Consider the following 21,748-nt stretch of genomic DNA (forward strand, 5'->3'; position numbering starts at 1 on the left):
ACATCAGAGGTGCAGTGGGGTGTGTTTACTGGGCAATAAATTATATGCCAGTGGGGGATACGAAGGACAGACCTACCTTAACACTGTGGAGGCTTATGATCCCCAGACAAATGAGTGGACCCAGCTTGCTCCACTGTGCCTAGGAAGAGCTGGAGCTTGTGTTGTGAGAGTAAAATTATAATTTGGTGCTTTGTTTTCTAAATGACAATATCCTCTTCCTTTATTAATTTGCTACATTATACTATCAACTATATTATACTATGATACTATTAGTAAATGTGCAATATCATATTCCTGAGCACAGAGTGCCTCATTTCAAGGTGATGATGTTAAAAAAGGAGAGAGCAAGGAGTGGATGGACCAGGATTAAATACTTTCATTTCCTAGATCAAAACTACAACAGGTGAACATATGTCCTGATATGAAATATGAGGACAAGGTAACTACTCCAAAACAATCCAGAGTTAACCAGAAATTTCATTTATTCATGATTAAGCACATATTACTTACATTATTCAGATTGATTTTATTACAGTGCAAACATCATAAAAAACTTCTAAAATGTTATTTTATACATGGATTGCAGTAATTTTGAGGGGGAAAGGGTACCAGGGGTTGAACTCAGAGGCTCTCAACCACTGATCCACATCCCCTGCTCTATTTTATTTAGACACAGGGTCTCACTGAGTTGCTTAGTGCCTCACCAAGGGTGAGGGTGGTTTTGAACTTGCGATCCTCCCGTCTCAGCCTCCTATGCTGCTGGGATTACAGGCATGCACCACTGTCCCCAGTTTTTACTTCTAGCAATTTTGTTTAATCACAATCACTACTTCTTTCTTTTTTTTTTCCCAAGAAAATAGTTTATTAAAGATATGTGCAGCTGGGTTGTAGCGCATGCTGGTAATGCCAACTATGTGGCTGAGGTTGAAGGATCAAGTACAAAGGGAGTGGATGACATGTCAGGATCATATCTCAAAAAATAAACACAGCTGAGTACATTGATGCACACCTGCAACCCAGCAGCTCAGGAGGCTGAGGCAAGAGGATTGAAAGTTTGATGCCAGCCTCAGCAACTAAGCGAGACCCTAAGCAACTTAGCAAGACCCTATCTCTACATAAAGAATCAAAAGGGTGGGGTTTGTGGCTCAATGGTTAAGCCACCCTGGGTTCAATCCCCAGAACAAAACAAAAAAAAATTAGTTTATTCCAGGCTGGGCGTGGTGGCTCAAGCCTGTGATCCCCAGAGACTCAGGAACTACTGAGGGAAGACTGCAGCAATTCCAGGCCAGCCTGGACAATTTAGCCAGATTCGCCTCTAAAGCGCTGGGGATGTGGCTCAGTGGTTAGTGCCCCTGGTTCAATCCCAGGAACCAAAGCAAAAAGTGATAGCTTCCTATGGAGACATGGAGTCTTCTTCTTGTAGGGCTGGACAGCAGCACAGAAGTGGAGGAAATCCAGAAGTGCTGCAGGTCAAAGGCACACAGGCTGCTAGGATACCTCCTCAAACAGTGCACAATCACTGCTTCTGACATACTGAAGACTATACCATTTAGTTTTTTCAGCTACACTCTATATGCTTTGATTGTAGATTCTACCTCTAAAATTGGCTTAGTCCAATAAATTAAAAGAAAACCACTAAAGCATTAACACAATAATGACCCAATAAAATGATGTGGTCCTTGATCTATTTAAATCTTCATTCCATTACATTTAGATTCATCAAGAATTACATGTAGGGGCTGAGGATATAGCTCAGTTGGTAGAACGCTTGCCTCACATTCACAAAGCTCTGGGTTCAATCCACAGCACCACCACCAGAAAAAAAATAAAAAGAATTCCATGTATGACATTCTTTAATTGAAATTTAAACATGACAGTTTACATTAAACATACGCAAACTTATGTAGAGAAAATAAATATCATATGCCCCATAAAGTTTTCACTAATATTTAATTACATGGATTTGTTTTGTTTTCTTTTCTATTACAATAAATGGTTTGATTTGTCTTTTGATATTGGCAAAATTGGATATTCTTTTGTTCTCAAGTCTCCTGATTTTTCTCTTAGTTTTATCACAGTTAGTAATTCATCATGAGACTTTGTAATCAACCAGTTTGGAGGGAACAGGCTCGTTTAATGTTTAAAAAATAAGTTTAAAGCTTTTGTTACTCAAGCTTTTGTGCATTTCTAAACTCTAACTACATATGTGAAGGTTAATACTCTCCCTGAATTGTTTATTCTTTGCAAAAATGCACGGGGCAGTAACATTTTGTGATATTTCCTATGAGGTATAAGTCATTAATGAATCCATATAAAATGAATCTAAACTAAATTCCCATCTTTCAAAATTAAAAAAAGAAAAAAAAAAGGGGGCTGGCGGGGCTGGGGATGTGGCTCAAGCGGTAATGTGCTCGCCTGGCATGCGCGGGGCGCTGGGTTCGATTCTCAGCACCACATGAAAAATAAAATAAAGGGCTGGGGATGTGGCTCAAGCGGTAGCGCGCTCACCTGGCATGCATGCGGCCCGGGTTCGATCCTCAGCACCACATACAAACAAAGATGTTGTGTCCGCCAAGAACTAAAAAAATAAATAAATATTTAAAAATTCTCTCTCTCTTTAAAAAAAATAAATAAATAAAATAAAATAAAGATGTTGGGTCCACCGAAAACTGAAAAATAAATATTTAAAAAAAATTTTTTTTAAAGGGCTGGGGATGTGGCTCGGTGGTAAAAGATCCCTGCATTCAATCCCCAGTACAGAAAAACAATTTTTTTAAGTACTGCTGTTTACAAGCGAACCTCAGATACACCTTTCTCTCTCCTTCTCCCCACCCCTCATCTTACTTGTACCTTGGTGCCAAAGTTTATCTCTGTGGCTCCCAAAACTGAATTCTCAGGCTTGACCCTCTCTCCCAGGCTCCAGACTTCCACTTCGTATCCTTGGCATCCTTCCCAAACATCCAACAGGCATCTCAAACTCGCCCAACCTCAGCCCTGGCCAAAACAGACTTCTTGGTGATTCCTCCCAGCCTCTTCCTCCTCCAGTCTTATGCTCATCAGGGCACCACCATCCACCCAGAGGCTTAAATTAAAAAAAAAAAAATCTAATGAGTCCCTTCTTTCTCTCACCCCCACATCCAGTGCTTTGTCAAATCCCATTGATTCTGTGTCTCAAACACTTTTTATTCTCATTCTGGTACTGGGGATGGAACCCAGGAGTACTTTACCATTAAGCTACATCCCTAGTGCTTTTTATATATGTAGGTATGTATGTATATACTTTGAGACAGGGCCTCACTAAATTGTCCAGGTTGGCCTGGAATTTGTGATCCTCCTGCCTCGGCCTCCCCGACCACTAGGATGACAAGTGTGCACCACCACATCCACCTAAAACACATCCTGAATTCTTTTCTCTCCTTCTCCATCAGCGCCCGCCTAGTTCAAGCCACCAGCACCCTCACCTGGACCACTGGCCCCTCTGCTTCCCCCATTTCCCATCAGTCAACTAGTGCAGCAACAGACAGAAAAATCCCTGTGAAATGAACATCAGATGAAGTCACCTCCCTTAATACACAAGGGTGAAGGGGAGAGGCTTTCCAAAGATTTTCCACCATGCAGTAAAATCAAACCTTTCCCCTGGCTTTAGGACCTAGTGATTGACCCTGACACTCGGGCCCCACATCTCTTAGCCTCCCCCCGCCCACGCCATTTACTCTGTACCCACCATCTCTGTCCCCACCATACTGCCTTCTCTGTTTCTCAAACACAAAAGCTCTTCCCTATTTCAGAAACTTAAGCAACCCCTGCCCAGAAGGATGTTCCTCCAGGACTTTGCATAACCAGCCACTTCTTCTTTTCAGGTATCTTAAATGCCACCTTCTCCAAGATGCCCTACCTGGCCACCCAATTTGCAGTAGCTATCTAGTGACACTCTGTCCCAGCTCTACATAACTGTCTGATATTTTCTCAGATTTGCTAGGCTATTTCTTTTCCCCACTCACCTGTCTTGGCTTCTTGTGTCACCAGTACCATGGCACTTGGGCTGTGCTCATTCACATTTTAACAAATAAGAAAGGAGGAGTCAGGAGCAGTGGCACACACCTGCATTCCCAGTGACTGGAGAGGAAGAGGAGAAAGGATCCCACATTCAAGGCCAGACTCAGCAATTTGGTGAGATTCTGTGTCTAAAAAATAGGGTTGAGACCCAGGTACCGTGGCAGACGCCTGTAATCTCAGCAGCTTGGGAGGCTGAGGCAAGAGGATTGAGAGTTCAAAGCCAATCTCAGCAAAAGCGAGGCACTAAGCAACTCAGTGAGACCCTGTCTCTGAATAAAATACAAAATGGGGCTGGGGATGTGGCTCAGTGGTCGGGTGCCCCTGAGTTCAATCCCCAGTACCTAAAAAAAAAAAAAAAAAAATATATATATATATATATATATATATATATGTGTGTGTGTGTGTGTGTGTGTGTGTGTGTGTATGTATATATATGTAAGTGTGTATATATAGATATATGTGTATATATATATATACATACATATATATGGCAGGGGTTGTAGCTTAGAGGTAGAGCTGCTTGCCTAGCATGTGTGAGGCCCTGGGTTCGATTCTCAGCACCTCATGTAAATAAATATATAAAGGTTATAGACAACTAAAAAAAATGTTCTAAAAAATTAAAAAAATAGGGCTGGGATTGTGGCTCAGTGGCAGAGCGCTTGCCTCGCCTGTGTGAGGCACTGGGTTCAATCCTCAGCACTACATAAAAATAAATAAAAAATAAAGGTATTGTGTCCATCTACAACTAAAAAAAATATTTTAAAAAAATGAAAAGGGCTGGGGATGTGGCTCAAGTGGTAGAGTGCATGCCTAGCATGCGTGAGGCACTGGGTTCGATTCTCAGCACCTCATAAAAATAAAATGAAGATATTGTGTCCACCTAAAACTAAAAAATAAATATTTTTAAAAAAAATTTTTAATAGGGCTGGGGTTGTAGCTCAGCAGTGGCGCACTCGCCTAGCATGTGTGAGGCACTGGGTTCGATCCCCAGCACCACATTAAAAAAATAAACATGATAAAGGTATTGTGTCCACCTACAACTAAAAAAAATTTTTTTTTTAATTTTAAATGGGCTGGTGATATACCTCAGTTGTTAGAGTGCTTGCCTCTCATGCACAAGGCGCCCCATCACCATAGGAAAAAAATTAAAAATATAAGTAAATAAAAAGAGCTGGGGATGTAGCTCATTGTTCGAGAACCCCTAGATATATTGTGTCCAACAACAACTAAAAAATAAATGTTTAAAAAAATAATGAATGGGCTGGGGATGTGGCTCAAGCGGTAGCGCGCTCACCTGGCATGCGTGCGGCCCGGGTTCGATCCTCAGCACCACACACAAACAAAGATGTTGTGTCTGCCGAAAAAACTAAAAAACAAATATTGAAATTCTCATTCTCTCTCATTCTCTCTCTCTCTCTCTCTCTCTCTCTCTCTCTCTCTCTCTCTCTCTCTCTCTTTAAAAAAAATAATAGTGAATGAAAAAAAGGAATAAATTGTGGTGTGATTGCGCAGAGCTTTGCAGCTCTTTGAGCCCTCTGGATGAAATGAGAAGATATGAAAGACTGCTTCTGAGGATCTGCCTGAGGCAAGTCAGTACTATGATGGCCAGTGACCACCAGGTGTCGCCAAAGACCAAGGAGAAAACTTCACTAAGCCATCCTTCCTGGGCAGAGCCTTCTGGCTTCCTAGAGAGGCTCAAAAAATTGGAATAAACGTGAAGCCTTGGGGGGCAATCCTGAAGTGATGGGTCACCAATTATCCAGTTATCCAGAGCCAGAGCTTGGACCCTAGGCTGTTGCTGGACCTGTGTTCTCATCTACCCACTAGATGCACTCTTATTACCCAGGTTCCTCTACCTCAGACCCTTCCACCCCTTGGTGGGAGGAAGTAGTATGGGAAAGGGGAAGAGGTGCCACTTTCCTCCAGCTTCTGCTCTCAGGGATCATTCCCCTGGGGCAGGGGTATGTCTGTCCCTCGGTGTGCTCCTGGTGCCCTCGCGTCCAACGAAACCGGCTTGTAACAGGGAGACAGCTATGCTCGCCATGAGGTGATAACAATCATATTCCACAGAATTCATCTTCTGAGGTTGGGAGCTCCCAGAAGAGGAGGAAATGTATTTCCCTAAACAAACATAAAACCATTATTAGCTCAGGGTCCAACAAGAATCCACTGGCCAGGCTACCAGCAGGCCAGAGTTTGCAGAACCCTAGTTTAGAGGAAGGAAAACCTCATGATAAACCACTTGGAGACTCAGGTATTATTTCAGAGAGGAGCTACAAGGAAGGGCCTTGACTTACCAGGGTCATCTCTTTTCTTCCTTCATGGAAAACATATACTCTTGCATTTTCATGCAGGCACATACATGTGCTGTGGTCAACAGGCTCCTGTGCCTCAGTGTAAGGAAGAAATCTCTGATTCTGAGAGCCTGGGACCCCATATCTTTAGTAAGAATGGATTTTACTGCAATAAGAATGAATTTTACACTTCAGGTAGGGCAGAGACTAAAGGTAGGATAAAGAGATACAGCCTGGCAATGTTAAGGAAAATGAGACTGAAAGAGTTTGCCAAGTGGATTTCTGGAGACAACTGACCTAGAGACTTTAGGGCTGTTTTTGAGGTTGAACCAGAGCCTGGACTTGTAAGTGGTGATTTTTTTTTTTTTTTAATATGTGATGCTTTAATAAAATGACCCAGATGCTAATTATATCCACAGTTGTGTCCTGAGCTATTCATCATAGAGGACTTCTCTCTGATTCAGCTGTTCTGAACCCTTTCTCTACTTCTGTCCCCACATGCACAGAAACTTTGTCTTTACATGTGATCTAAGATAAACCTAGAATCCTAGGCCCTGTGAAGATTTATGGATACAACCAAATCCTCAGGTGAGCATGAATCATGGGCAAGGAAGCAAATGAGAGGAAGACAGAGGACAAGGGACAGTGGTCTGCGGGAGTCAGGCGTGGATAGTTGGGCACAGAGCCCAAGAGGCAGAGTGACTCAGGAAGGGGACACTCAAAACCAATGGAAGGGGCTAGCACCCCTTTACCTGCCAGCACTGTTGGCCTTCACCACAGAGACTCATAGGAGGCCACAGCATGGTCTGGCCCAAGTAGATGGATGCCAGTCTACATCAGCCCAGTGCCGCCAAGCATCAGCTGTGGATGGTGGTACACACCTGTAATTATCAATCAAAAAGCATGGCATTTTTTGCTGAGCAAGATGGTGCACACCTGTAACCCCAGCTACTTGGGAGGCTGAGGCAGGAGGATCACAAGTGTCAGGTCAGCCTCAGCAACTTACCAAGGCCCTGTCTTAAAAAAGAAAATGTTGGGAATGTGGTTCAGTGGTCGAGTGCCCCCCGGGTTCAATCTCCAATATCCCCACAGACACAAAGAATGACATTTTCTTGACTTCAAGTGACTTTGCTGATGGGCATGGGAAGGGGCCTTGATTCTTTCTGGCCGAGAAGACACCGAATTCTCAGAAAGGAAATGGTCCATTGCAATTCCTGAGATCCCCAAGTGCAGCCCAGTCTCTCCACCCACTTTGTCCACAGGATTCCCTTCAGCTTCCCTCTCTTCTTTCTCCCCCAGGCTCCTGGCCACCTCACTACATCCATTGTTGATTTGGTCAAAGTTCTCCCAGAGGAACTTTTTGCAAATAGGTACATACATGTGCCTGTGGTACATGAACATCCCTGTGCATGGAAAAATGGTGTGGATAGACCATTGTGTGAGCCTGTGTGTATGGTCTGGAAACTACCGAGATACAGCTTTGGGGACTGTTTTAGAGGCTGAACCAGAGCATAGACTGGTAAGTGATGATTTTTAAAACATGATGCTTTAATAAAAGGATCCATATGCTAATTATGTCCACAGTTCTGTCCAGAGCTATTAATTATAAAGGGCTTCTCTGACTCAGCTCTTCTGAACTAGATAAAAGAGTAGCATCAGTGAGCTCTGCTTTCCCAACCCTCCAAGGCCAGACTTAGCTGCCCTGGGTTCCCCTGTGTTGATAGCTGATTGGAGCAGCAGAGCCCTCCCTGCCCCACCAAGAAAACAAGAGGCCTGCCATGCTTCTTAGAGAAAGCCAGGAGGAACAGCCATGAGCAGCGCCCCCTTGTGCTCACTCCACAGAATACTTGACTTGGGGATGAATGACACCTGCCCCCAGGAGTGAGGCTGGTATCTTTTTTTTTTTTTTTTTTGTGGTGCTGGAAATTGAACCCAGGGCTTTGTGCATGAGAGGCAAGCACTCTACCAACTGAGCTATATCTCCAGTCCCAAGGCTGTTTGTGATTGTTTTTTCATTTTCCTAACTTTTCATTGTGATAATTTTCAAACATTAAAAAGTCAAAAATCAATACAAGAATCACCTGTAAATTCCAGAGACTCAGGAGGCTGAGGCAAGAAGATCACAAGTTTGAGACAACCTGGGTGACACATAGTGAGACCCTGTCTCAAAATAAAATGGAAATAACTGGGTATATAGCTCAGTGGTAAAACATCCCTCAGTTTAATCTCCAATACCACCAAAAAAAAAAAAAATCACCTGTTTATCCCCACCATCCAAATTCAATAACTGTTAACAAGTTACCATATTTACTCTCTCTAATGTGTGTATGGACATGCCTTCTCCTCTTCTGTCTTATCAAATTTTCCTCTGCCTCTCTCTTATAAGGACACTTGTGGTTGCATTTAGAGCCACCTGGATAATCCTGAATAATCTCTCTATCTCCAGATTCTTAACTTAATTGCATTTGCAACCACCCTTTTGCCTTATAGAATAACATTTGCAGATTTTAGAGATTATGGTAAACATAACCACCCCTCAGATCAAGATAAAATGGATTCCCAACTTCCCCAAAAGTCTCCCATATCCCAAGTAACTGCACCATAAATTAAATTTGCCTTTTTTTTTTCTTTTAATTTTGGTGGGGTTTTTTTCCCCCTCTTTCTGAGTATCACACAATATGGCATATGGGATATGTCTACATAAAAAACACACTATATATATATATTTCTCTCAACATAATATCTGTTCTATGTATCAGTAGGTATCATGTTATTGTAGGGATCGATAGTTTTCTTTCTCTATCTCTCTCTTTTTTACTTCTGAGTAATACTTCAAGATGTGAATGGTGTTTAGCCCAGCACAGTGACACATGCCTACAATTCTAGCAACTCAGGAGACTGAGGCAGGAGGATCCCAAGTTTGAGGCCAGCCTCAGCAACATAGCCAGACCCTGTATCAAAATTTAAAAAATAAAATAAAAAGGGCTGAGGATGTAGCTCAGTGGTAAAGCACCCCTGGGTTCAATCTTCAGTACCAAAAAATAAAAATTAAATTAAAAAATAAAAGAAAGAACAAGGCACAGTGGCACACACCTGTAATCCCAGAGACTTGGGAGGTTGAGGCAAGAGGATTGCAAGTTCAAAGCCAGCCTCAGCAATTTAACAAGGCCAGAAGCAAATTCATGAGATCCTGTCTCAAAATTTAAAAATAAAAAGGGCTAGGGATGTAGCAGAGTATTTAAGTGCCTATGGGTTCAATCCCTGGTACCAAAATAAACAAATAAATATGAATAACATTTTAGTCTATTTGCCCTGCTATAACAGAATACCTGACACTGTGTAATTTATAAACAAGAGAAATTTATTTCTCACAGTTCTGGAGGTTGGGAAGGCCAAAACAAGCAGAAGACATCTAGTATGGGGCCTACTTGCTAAAGCCTTACATGGTGAATGATAAATGGGCAATCAGGGATGAACACTGTGTCCTCACTTGGCAGAAGAGTTATAAAGACACAACCACTTTACAAACCCTTAAACAGTGGCGCTAATATATTCATTAAGGGATGGTTGTGTGGCTCAGTGGTAGAGCACACTTCCCCAGCATGTGTGAAGGCCAGCACTACCAAAAAAAAAAAAAAAAATCTATATCTGAAAAGTGAAATGTCAAAATAAAACCCAAGTGTCTCAAGATAATTTATAAACACAAGACAAATGGAACACACTGGGGATAGGTTGGGGGAACAATAGCGGCAGCAGCAGGCAAGACTGTCTTCATGTTTTTCATGCCCTGAAGGAAAGGGAAACTGAGGTCAAGAGCACATAGAATTGGTGAGTGGCCCCAGCACATCTTAGGGGCTGCTGCAGGGAACCTGGGCCTCTGGAAGATGAAAGGTGACTCTGCACCTCCATCGTTGCAATAGATCCTCAATGCCAGGAAGAGGGCAAGGTGAGCCTGGGCCCCTGAGGAGAGACAGCAGGGGACTCAAACCTCTGCTGGCTTACTTCCTGTGTCCCAAAGGCGACACAATCCAACCTAGGGCAAGGACTAGGAAATATGGGAGAGGAAGGAAGGAACTCTAGGAACATGGTTTGATTTGGGTTGAATTTTGGTGTTTTTCCCCCATCTTTCCCCCATCTTTCTGAATTTCATACAATATGGCATATGGTGTATGTCTACCTAAAACACACTACATACAAATGTGTGTGTGTGTGTGTGTGTGTGTGTGTATGTATCTTTCTCTCAAAGTGCTTTGGGCCAAGTACTCCCTTCCATTAGCTTCCATTAGCCACACCTGCTGCTGCTGTTATGGCAGAGTGGGGCGTGTTGAAATGAAATGGGGCTGGGGCTCCTTTTTTATTTTGTTTTGTTTGTGTGTTGTGAGAAATAAGGAGGTGCCCCCAAGAAATCAAACATGAGCTTGAAAGTGGGTGTCAAGGCAAACCTTTACTTCCAACACAAGGGTGGGATTCAGAACTTGGGAGGACAGTTGGCTTATTGATATACCTGAGGTAGCCCTGGTCTTCTCCCTGATTGGAGGACTCAGGGGTACAATCTTAGAATGAGGGTGGGCAAAAAGCAAGGACTACTACAATAAGATTCCATTAAGGCTGAATACTGTATTTTGAAAATGGACCAATAGACTTTCTATTTCTCACACCGTATGTTCCTGGGGATTGAACCCAGGAGTGTTTTACCACTGAGCTACACCCTAGCCCTTTTTATTTTATTTTGAAACAGAGTCTTACTAAATTGCCCAGATTGACCTTGAACTTCAGATTCTTCTGCCTTGGTCTCCATAGTTGCTGGGAGCTGGGATTACAGGTGTGTGCCACCATGCCCAGCTTGGGGCTATTTTATTTTTATTTGGGGGGAGGGTACTGGGTATTGAACCCAGGGGTGCTTTACCACTGAGCTCTCCAGCCCTTTTTGTTTTTTATTTTTCAGACAGGGTCTCACTAAATTGCTCAGGCTGCCCTCAAACTTGCAATCCTCATCTCAGCATCCCAATTTGCTAGGATTACAGGTGTGTGTCACTGTGCCTGGCTTTAAGGGCTCCTTTTAAGGGGAGACCTCGCAGTTCCTCTTGTGGGAAAACAGAGGAAAGAGTAGGAGAACAGAGAAGGATCCCCAAACCAACACCTCAGATGGTGATGTCCCCACTGCTAGAGGAGTGAGGATGCAGCAGGAGGCATCGATTGTGACAAAGTGGGACATTAGCTTTGTCCAGGAGGGCAAGAGCATTTGGGTAGAAAATGAAACCCAAGGAACCCTTCCACTCTGGGGCATGAGGCCCCTACAGTGACTAGAATGCCATAGGGGTATGGTGGGGTGCCTGGGAGGAGCTGTCTTTAGATGACCATGTGCACTCTGTTCTCTGGGGTATGTGCTAAGGAGCACAATCCAAGGTTTGTAGAGTGGGCTATGGAGAATTGTAATAGAAACCACCAAAACACTTCCCAACCATGCACTCTCCCTCTCCCCCCACTGCCCTTCTGGGGTGGTCCAGCTGCTCCCAGTCCTCCTGAGACCTGGGTTGTGTGTGTGTGTTGGGGGGGGGGGGGAATGGTGCTAGGGATGTGCATTGGAGGCAAGGACTTTACCAACTGAGCTAAATACCCAGCCCATCCTGAGGGCCTTTGGGGCCAAGTACTCACTTCCATTAGCCACACCTACTGCTGCTGTTAAGTGAAGAGTGCTTTGGCCTGCCTTGGTGGGGGGAACTCACTATGTCAATTGTCCCACACCTCAGGTAGGACAGAACTGTTTTGCCTGCTATAATTTCTTAAGCCTTCAGTAATTTTCATTCTGATTAAAAAAAAAAAAAAAAAAGTTGGGTGGTTTTAAGTAAACTTTTTTTTTTTTTTTTTTTTTTTTTTTAGGTACCAGGGATTGAACTCAGAGGCACTAGACCACAGAACCACATCCTAGTGAAGACAGATTTAAAGTTAGGTAGTCAGTGTAGTTAGGTAAATCGGGTCTAATATGGAGTAAGATCTAAAATGGAGGCCACGTTGAGAATGAATTCCGGGAAAAGTTGAACAACTCTTGGAATGTTAATGAAAAGCCCTAGGCCCAAAGCCCATCCCAAAGAAGTGTTAATGAACAGCCCCCAGCAAACTTGAAGGTGCTGACTCAGAAGTCCTTCCTGACCAGATTGCTTCTTTGGCCCACCTGTGTCCCACCCCTCGGGCCTTCCCACCTACATTCCATCACTGAAAGAAACTATAAAATGGAGAGACAACCGCACTTCCACGGATTCCATCTCTTGGGACCCCTTCTTCCTCCGAGAGAAGTCTTTTCTGCTGTCCTTTAATAAACTTCTATTTTCCATTCTGACCTTGCCTCTGCGTGCTTCTCTGGTGTTATTCTTCCACATTGAGGAAGCAAGGACTCGTCACCGGTCAACAGCAGTAACACTAGGCCTATTTTTTTCTTTTTTTTTTAAGTGATTTATTCCTTAATGAATATTTAACGCTAGAAAAACTTCTGCTTCTCCTTTTTTGTGTGGGGTGAGTACTGGGGATTGAACTCAGAGGCACTTGACCACTGAGCCGTATTTTGTATTTTATTTAGAGACAGGGTCTCTCTGAGTTGCTTAGGGCCTAGCTTTTGCTAAGGCTGGCTTTGAACTCAGGATCCTCCTGCCTCAGCCTCCCAAGCCACTGGGATTACAGGCGGGCACCACTACACCCAGCTTGTATTTTATTTAGAGACAGGGTCTCACTGAGTTGTTTAGCACTTGCTTTTTGCTGAGGCTGGCTTTGAACTCATGATCCTTCTGCCTTGAAAAACCAGCCTCTACCTCAGAGCAAAGCCTGTCCAAGGAAGGGACATGACCTTTGTCCTTGGAAAGACCCACAGAGCACATCCTGCTAAGTTGTTTATCCACAAATAACAGGAGAGATCTGCTGCGCCAGGTGTCCCTGACTCAGTCAGGTTAGGTGGGGACCCATAGCAACCCCCTAGCAGCCACCAATCAGCATGAGACAGGGATGCCAGATGACCCTCCCAGTAGTTTATGGTGTTGGGAAACTATGTAGTTCAGCATGTACACCCCTCTTGGCTTAAACCAATCGGTTCAAACGAATCCCCCTTTTGTAGTAACCAATCACCCCTACCCAACTTGTTCCCGCCAGTGAATGTGCTAACCATGTTTTAGAGTTGTTATTTGATTTTCCAGCGGTGTGTGATGATTTGCTAAGAGATGCTATGACATACGTATGTGGGGGTCCCTGCCTTCTCCAAAGAATGTATAAAACTGCTGCAAACCCTGGGCCCAGGGCCTCTCAGCGTCACCAGTTGCTGTGTGTTCGCACGGAGGACCGAGCTAGCTCACAATAAACACCTCTTTGCTGTTTACATTGATCTTGGTCTCTGGTGGTCTTTTGGGGGTCCCGAATTCGAGCATAACAGCCTCAGCTTCCTGAGTTATTGTGATCATAGGGGCAAACTAGCTAGTGCGCGCCTGACCTCAGTACTTTTTATATTTTATTTTGAGACAGGGTCTTGCTAAATTGCTTAGGGCCTCCTAAATTGCTGAGGCTGACCTTGCTCAGGATCCTCCTGTCTCAGCCTTCAGATGGAATTACAGGCTTTCCCCACTGTGCTGGCTTTAAGTGGATTTTATCAAGATAAAGCCCTCTGGAAGTTAGATTTGTGCACACAATCATTGTTTCCATCTTGCAAAAAATATTTACCCAGATATTTATTCATTTAGGTATTAAGGATTGGACTCAAGAGTGCTCTACATCTCCAGCCCTTTTAAATTTTTATTTTGACACAGGATCTAGCTAAATTGCTGAGGCTGAGGTTGAAATTTGTGATCTACTTGCCTCAACTTTCTGAATTACTAGGATTACAGGTATGTGCCACCACCACCTGGCCAGATTTTTAAACATTTAGTTTCATAATGATTATCTAATATAGGCTTTTACATATCAAACACTTCTACCCAGAGGGAAACTTTGAATTAAATTTTTCCAATGTGATCTCCCTTTGCAGCAAAATTAGAATAAAAGCATTTATACTGGGGGAGTAGCTCAGTGGCAGAGCACAAGGTTAGCATGTGGGTTCAACCCCTCAAACCCCCACCCATTTTTTTAAAAACTGATGTTCACATCAGCAAGTCTTCTCAAGTCCTCTCTTTCCATCAGTTCTGGGGAGGTGAGTGTTTGGTTGGTGTTTGGTACCCGGGGGATTGAACCCAGGGGCACTTAACCACTGAGCCACATCCCCAGTCCCTTTTCTTTTTTATTTTGAGACAGGGTCTCACTAAATTGCTGAGGCTGGCTTTGAACTTGCAATTCTCCTGCCTCAGCCTTCCGAACCACTGGGATTACAGGCATGCGCCATCCCAGCTTTTCCCATTAGTTTTAAACAAAACCACTTGTACAAGGAAATTGGGTAAGAAAAACCCTAGAGTTATCAATTAAAAAAAAAAAAACTGTGTGTGTATGAGGGTGAAGGAATACCCATAACCACATGGCTTTCTGTTGTTTTAACCTTTCCTGAAAGATTCCGAGGTTCCTTTAACAGCTTCCTGGTACTCCTTTTCTGATGGCCTAACGAGCACCCCGCCCACCCCCTGCCCCACACCCCGCCTGCCTCACGGGCAAAAAGGGGAAGAAAAACTCATAACCCAAGTATTTAGCTGCTGCCTCTGCCAACTGCAGAGCAGAAGCTGACGTAAAGGATCCGAAATCAAAGAAGGTTTGATTTACATAAATCTCATTTTGATAGTATCCTTCTCCCTCGTCTTCCCCCAGCTGGCAGGTGTCCCAAGTCCCGCCCCTCCAGCTGTCCCTAACTCACCTAGGGACCCTGTGGCTGCCAGTTCCCTCCCATCAAAGTCCGATCCACCGCCTTTCAGACGCTCGCTGCGAGTGCAGACTGGTCACCGCCTTCGGGAATACAGTCCTGCAGGAAGTGTCAAGAGCTGTAAACCGTTCACACGATCACACCCACTGGGGACAGTACAGGCCGAGCTGGAACCGGCCACCCGGGAACCAGCGCTCTGGGCTTCAAGATCCAGGTTCTTCAAGGTCCAGGTTCGAGCATCAAGCCGGTGGGTCCAGATCGCTAACCTCCAAATTCCTGGAATGTGGCCCTGAAGGGTCTGCCCAACACCCCGCGGCGCCCAGTGAGAGCACAGGAATTGTCCCAGGGCCTGGGGAGGGTAGTACAGGACTTTCTCTCTCTCCCATCTGCTTTCTTTGTCATTCTAATTAACGGCTGGGGACACCTTTTGTCAACTGTAGAGAATTATGCAAATGAATGAGGTTGGTATTGTTATGACTAAGAGGCGATTGGTTTCAAAATCACTTGAATATTCCACCATCAAATCCTGTCTGTTCCGCACCGGGTTGGGGGTGGGGGGGGAGCTCTCCCTAGAGTTTGCCTTTTCCCCTCCCCGTGTGAATTGCCGGGTGGAAACCCAACCACCGAGGCATTCCTGCTCGGAGTGGGTGGTTTGCCAAGCTTCTGGGGCTGCGGCAGAGTTTGAACTTTGAAATCAGACTGGCAGAGGCCCGGATCCTTCCCTGGGTCTTGGTTTACTGTTTACCTTTAGAAAACCACCGGGCTTCTCGGAATTCCACTTTTCTCACCTGTGAGAGGGAAGTGAACAGTGTCATCAGTGTCATGGTGATCATGTGCAGGGCAAAGGTTAAAAAGAATCTAGTGCTCATAATCCTTATGTGCCATTGTCTAAAAAATTACATTGTACAACAAATATACCACTCATTGTAACTTTGAAATAACTTCTAACTTTTTTTCCTTGTTTTGGTACTGGGGATTGAACCCAGGAGTACTTTACCACTGAGCTACATCCCTAGACCCTCCTCCATTTTTTTTTTTTTTGGGGGGGGGGCAAGGTTTTGCTAGATTGCTCTGGGCCTCCCTAAATTGCTGAGGTTGGCCTTCAATTCAGGATCCTCCTGAGTCTCTGGGGTTACAGGTATGAAGCACCACGCTCAACTGAAATATTTATGTTTTCAGAACTCTATTCTTTTCCACTAATGACAATATTAATAATATTAATGATATGATTAATGTTACTAGCTGGGCGCACACTTATAATCCCAGTGGCTGGGGAGGCTGAGGCAGGAGGGTCACAAGTTCAAAGCCAGCCTCAGCAACTTAGTGAGGCCCTAAGCAATTTAGTAAGACCCTGTCTCAAGAAGCAAACCTTGGATCAGCAGGCTTTTCTTTATTCAGTATTTAGCAGTGGGGTCAATTTGTGGAACCCTGGAGTGGCTCATTTTCCAGGCGGAAAATGGCTCAGTGGAAGCAACCATCTGGGTTGTGTAGGCTTCCTTTAGGGTAGGACAGGAATGTGAACAGGGAATTTCCTGGGGCTCACTGTATTGGCATCAGGTGACCCAGTAGCATAGAGGTTCAGGTGCACTCTGGCTGAGGCCTGGGATTTTAAAAGACAAAAGCTTAGGGGAAATGTCCTTGGCTTATTTTCCACATTCACTAGGGATGTGGTTCAGTGGTTAAGCATTCCTGGGTTCAATCCCTGGTACCAAAAAAAAATTAACATTATTAATGATAATAAATTACATAACAAGCTCCTGGTTTTGATTTTCAACCCATTTTAATGTCCCTGTGTCAATTTCATTGAAATATTAGCAGAATTGAAAACTTGAGACTCAAGGGGTTAAGAACCCAAGTCTGCAGGAGAGCATCAAACTGACTGGGCTGTGTGGAACTGGCTAGGGGGAATGAGCAAGGTTATCATGTTTAACAAAAATAAACAGTGTGCAGCTAAATTTGAATTTCACATAAGCAACGTTCATTGTTGTTGAATTTGAAGCCTACTGTGGTGCTCTGGAAATTGAACCCAGGGCCTTATGTTTGCTAAGCATGTGTTGTATTACTGACCTACACCAGCAGTCCCTAATATTTTAGCCTAAGTATATCCCAAAAATTGCATGAGACATACCTATACTTTAAAAAATGTATTATCTGAATTCAAATAGCTATTCTTTTTTTCCGGCAACCCTAACAAAAGAGACTAAAATGCATAGTATTTATTATTAGTAGTAGTAGTAGTAATAGTAGTAGTAGATAAACAATCTACTACTTTTATTTTATTTATTTATTTTTATGTAGTGCAGAGGATCAAACCCAGTGCCTAACACATGCTAGGCAAGTGCTCTAATGCTGAGTCACAACCCCAGCCCTGCCTAGTATGTTTTGTTTTTGTTTTTTTGCAATGTGGAGGAGCAAACCTAGGGCTTGGTGCATGCTAGGCAGGTACTTTACTACTGCTACATCCGCAGCCCTGTAAAGACTGTTCTTGTGCCACTTGACAGAAGTCTTCCTTTGACATTGGCAACTCTGGAAGAGACAGGGCAAGAGGTACTAGAAGATCTAGAACACTGAGCCTTTAAAGGGCAATGGCCTACTGACTGGGTTGACCACCTTTCACTCTCAGGCCAGCAGCAAACAGATTCTAGAAGCCTATATAAGGGCTGGGCTCAGCTGGGCCCAGCTCCCCAACATCCATCCTACCTGGTGTTCTAGTGGTTCTGTTCCAGTGGTTCTGTTGTCCACCAGGTCAATAGCCACTTCCCAAGCTACCCATCCCTGTGCCAGAGGGAGAGCAAGAAGACAGCTAGACCAAGGTGGTTAATCAGGAGCAAAGCTAGCTCTGTGTAAATAATTTGCCTAGGAATCAGGCTGTGTCATTACGAGAAAGCCAGGGGCAGGACACCCAGAGGAGGTTTAACCTGCTGTGGCCAGACTGGCTGCATTCACATGTGACGACTACTCCATTGCTATAGCTCCTGGGAGGACATCAAGCAACAAACATTTCTCCTTAGTACATCCCATAGGCGAATTCCAACCCACCCCACATCTTCCTCCTAACTTCTCCCCCCTTTTCCAAGGTCCCTGCCTATTCCCTCTTCTGCCTCACCCAGTCAGCCCTGAGAACCATTTCTGACATCTCAGGGTCCATCCCTGCTCCTCCACTCAGGCTTGTTTTTACTCACCTGAGCTGCTTCAGCCTCCACCCTCCTCCTCTTCTATCCAGCCCGGCTTCCAATAAAAGCAGGTCTCATCTTGCCACTCCCCAGCTGCAGATCCTCCCATTTTGCATCAGAGGCCAAGTCCCAGCCCTCAGGAACAGAAAAGCAGGACAAACCAGGGTGGCTGAATAGAACATGCCTCTTCCAGTCACTCAGGAGAAACTGTTACTCATCCCAGGTGAGGGGGTTGAGGAGAGAACTCCTGGGAGGGCTGAGGGCCCAGGCTGCCCTCTTGCCTATAAGGATGCAAAGTATGTGTCACAGACACAGCCTGGGGTAGAGAGGCCAGATATCACCAAGTTACAAACAGGCCTCTGGGTTTTTATTTCAATGTCATTCATAAAGAAATGAAAACCAAAGTTGGAAAAGCTGGGCCCTGTGGTACATGCCTATAATCCCAGGACTTGGGAGGCTGAGGCAGGAGAATCTTAATTTCAAGATGAACTTCAGCAACTTAGTGAGACCCTGTCTCAAAATAAAAAAGAAAAAGGAGGGCTGGGGTTGTAGCTCAGCGGTGGAGCGCTCCCCTACCATGTGTGAGGCCCTGGGTTCAATCCTCAGACCACATAAAAATAATAAATAAATAAATAAATAAAGGTATTGTGTCCAGCTACAACTAAAAAATAAATATTAAAAAAAGAAAGCAATAGGAATGGGGATGTGGCTCCATGGGAGAAGGTCCCTGAATTCAAGACCCCATACCAGAAAAAAAATATAATATGCATCACAAGAGTCACTGCAGCATTGTTTCCTAGTTTAAGTTTGGAACCTAAGTGGGGTTAATTACATAAATTATACTACAACCATACAATTAAGTATTATGTATTATTAAGAATGAGGCAGCGAGGTACTAAAATTAAGTAACTGTAATTAAGGTATTTTATTAAATACATGCAAAAACAGAGTCAAACGGAAATGGTGAGTACAGCATATAAAGTGAATGTTTTTGTTTGTTTGTTTGGTAATAGGAATTGAACTCTGGAATGCTTTACCAATAAGCCACACCCCCAACCCTTTTTTTTTTTTAGGGCTGGGAACATCCCCAGCCACCCCCCCCAAAAAATTAATTTTGAGACAGGGTCTCGCTAAATTGCTAAGGTTGGCCTTGGATTCACAGTCCTTCTGCCCCAGCCTCCTGAGTCCCTGGGTTTACAGGTGTGCACCACCTACTCCGCTAAAATGGATTATTTTTCATTTGCTTATTTATTTATTTATTTATTGCACTCTACCTCTGAGCCACAACCCCAGTCCTCGTGAATGATTTTTTTTTAAAAATTTAAGGACTGGGGATGTGGCTCAAGTGGTAGCGCGCTCACCTGGCATGCTTGCGGCCCGGGTTCGATCGTCAGCACCACATACAAACAAAGATGTTGTGTCCGCAGAAAACTAAAAAATAAATATTAAAAAATTCTCTCTAAAAAAAATTTTAAAGTTTAATGTGTATAGAATGTCTCTAGAAAAATAAAAATGAAATAGTTAACTCTAGGGTGTTCTAGAGTCCCTACGGTAGGGTATGGGGACACCAGAGTTAGCAGTGAGAGACTCACTCATATTTCATATATATGTATGTGTATGTGTAAATCGTTTTAAAAGCAAGCGATTTTTCTACCATAGTGCTCCATGAGAGAAAGTAATGAACATCATTTTGTATGTGTGTGTGTGTCTGTGTGTGCACAAATGGGGATGGGGATTGAACCCATATCACTGAGCTATACCCTAACCCTTTTGATTTTTTATTTTGAGACAGGGTCTTGATAAATTGCTGAGGCTGGCCTCAAATTTGTGATCCTCCTGCCTCAGGTTCCTGACTTGTGGGGTTGGCAGGTGTGTGCCATCATGCCCAGCTGTGATGAACATATTATATATTTGTATGGCCCTGGGCCAACCCCTGACTCCCCCTGAGCCTCAGTTTTCCATCTATACAATGGGAGTTTGGGATCAGAAAAGTACTTCTACACTCTTCCTAAACATTAGAGCTAATCAACTGAGTACTGAGGTAATGGCATTAAAAAAAAAAAATACTTGATGACACGAGGAAGGGAGAACAATATGAAGTGGCATTGATGGAATCAGGATCCAGTGCCCATCACCTGAGGGTCACTTCCTAAGCAGGTGCAAAGTTGCATGTGCCAGGACCCGAGGAGCCTGCTACAATCCTGCCAACTCCTGCAGATGTCAGCTCCCCAGGCTTTGGCAGCTTCTCTCTGCCTCTGCCCACTGAAACCCTTGGGTGGCCCAGAGGAGGAGTTGAAGCTGGCAGGGAGCAGGATTCTTCAGAGCAGAAGAAAGGGGTACCAGGCAGAAGAAGTGGGTACACCACCTCTTTAGATGACATTCTGGCCTCCTTTGGACTTATTCCTCACCCTATCAGGCTCTGCCTAGTTTACCTGTCTGTCTGATTTCTCTCTACCTTTCAGGGACCATTCAAAGGAGGCAGCTCCCATACCACACTAAAGCTCCAGGCCCACCAAGCAACTTCCCTGAGTCAGGTCTCTCTTAACAGAGTATGTCTGTGTTGGAGGCTGGGAGTCTTGAGATGCCAGTTACCTTGAAACTCCCTGGGAGGTGAGACTCAGCCATCAGAGCTCCTAGAGAACACCCAGAGGCCCGACCTCAGCAGGAAACCACCTCCTTACAAAGGTTTCTGCCAGGGTCAGTTCTGGGCTTTTCTGGTAATATTTGAAGCCAAAGGAAAAAATACATGAGAACCAGAGGAGTGAAACTGGCCATATTTCCCACTTCTCATTCCCTTGCCTTTCCTCCCTGGGTTTTGAAATCAGAGGACTTGAGTTCCTGTCCTAGAGTAGCCCTGGCTCCCTGACAAAGTCACCCGCCTTCTTCATACCTCATTTGCAAGAACAGGCAGGACCCAGGGAGCTGCTTGTGAATAGGTGTCCACAGGTGGTCCTAATGCAGTGGTCAATACAAAGGCTTTATTTATTTATTTATTTTTGGGGAGGGTGTACCAGGGATTGAATTTAGGGGTACTCGACCACTGAGCCACATCCCTAGCCCTATTTTGTATTTTTATTAGAGACAGGGTCTCACTGAGTTACTTAGCGCCTTGCTAAATTGCTGAGGCTGGCTTTGAACTTGGGATCCTCCTGCCTCAGCCTCCTGAGAATTACAGGCATGTGCCACCACGCCCAGCCTGTTTGTTTGTTTTCTTGTTTTTATTTTTATTTTGAGGATCATGGGGATTGAAATACGGTCAAGTGGCACTTTACCACTGAGCTATATCCTCAGGCCTTTTTATTTTGAGACAGTATCTCTCTGAGTTGCTAAGGGGTCTCACTAAATTGCTCAGGCTGGCCTGAAACTTGTGATTCCCCTGCTTCAGCCTCCCAGGTTGCTGGGATTAT

At 44.2% G+C, this 21,748-nt stretch overlaps 2 long non-coding RNA genes across 4 annotated transcripts; one reads left to right on the top strand and one right to left on the bottom strand.

Annotated features, from left to right (window-relative positions):
* Positions 1 to 464: 464 nt before the first annotated feature.
* Positions 465 to 15,540, bottom strand: LOC114081051 (uncharacterized). Of its 2 annotated transcripts, XR_011704928.1 has the most exons (6): positions 15,163 to 15,540; positions 5,351 to 6,177; positions 4,002 to 4,116; positions 2,851 to 3,082; positions 2,509 to 2,578; positions 465 to 1,789 (listed from the first exon to the last, which is right to left on the bottom strand). It is a non-coding gene; the product is annotated as an uncharacterized lncRNA (long non-coding RNA). The 2 variants fall into 2 exon arrangements; XR_011704929.1 differs by lacking the exon at positions 2,509 to 2,578.
* On the top strand, positions 4,081 to 12,687 carry LOC114081048 (uncharacterized). Of its 2 annotated transcripts, XR_003580705.2 has the most exons (5): positions 4,081 to 4,170; positions 5,543 to 5,641; positions 6,770 to 6,938; positions 7,650 to 7,869; positions 12,231 to 12,687. It is a non-coding gene; the product is annotated as an uncharacterized lncRNA (long non-coding RNA). The 2 variants fall into 2 exon arrangements; XR_011704930.1 differs by having other exon boundaries at positions 6,770 to 7,869.
* Positions 15,541 to 21,748: the final 6,208 nt, after the last annotated feature.

Source organism: Marmota flaviventris, chromosome 17 (genome assembly GCF_047511675.1).
Source record: "Marmota flaviventris isolate mMarFla1 chromosome 17, mMarFla1.hap1, whole genome shotgun sequence".
In the NCBI taxonomy this organism is placed as follows: Eukaryota; Metazoa; Chordata; class Mammalia; order Rodentia; family Sciuridae; genus Marmota; species Marmota flaviventris.